The following is a 376-nucleotide window of genomic DNA, read 5'->3' as shown; positions in this document are numbered from 1 at the left end:
GCCTGCGCCGCCGCCCGCGCCCGGGCCGCCATGTCGGGTCAGGGCCCTACCGCGGGCGCGCCGTGAGGAGGAATTCGGTGCGGGGCTGTGTCTGTGGCGGAGAGCTGTGCTTGGAGCGGGTGGTGGACCCGGCACTGCCCAGTCAATGGGGTTGGGAAGGAGCTCGGACCTCTTCGAGTCCAGCCTACCTCCCAGCACGAGCAGAGCACGTCCAGTCTTTTCTAAAACACCTCCGGGGATGGTGTCTCCGCCACCTGCCTGGGTTGCTCATTCCGAACTGAACTCCCATTCCCCAAAATGGACATCTCTGTATTATGAACACTGTGCTCAGCACGAATTCCAACCAGCCACTAAACACTGTAAAGAAAATAACCCC

This window comes from Agelaius phoeniceus, chromosome 1, assembly GCF_051311805.1.
Source record: "Agelaius phoeniceus isolate bAgePho1 chromosome 1, bAgePho1.hap1, whole genome shotgun sequence".
NCBI classification, from domain to species: domain Eukaryota; kingdom Metazoa; phylum Chordata; class Aves; order Passeriformes; family Icteridae; genus Agelaius; species Agelaius phoeniceus.
This window is presented reverse-complemented; position numbering follows the sequence as displayed.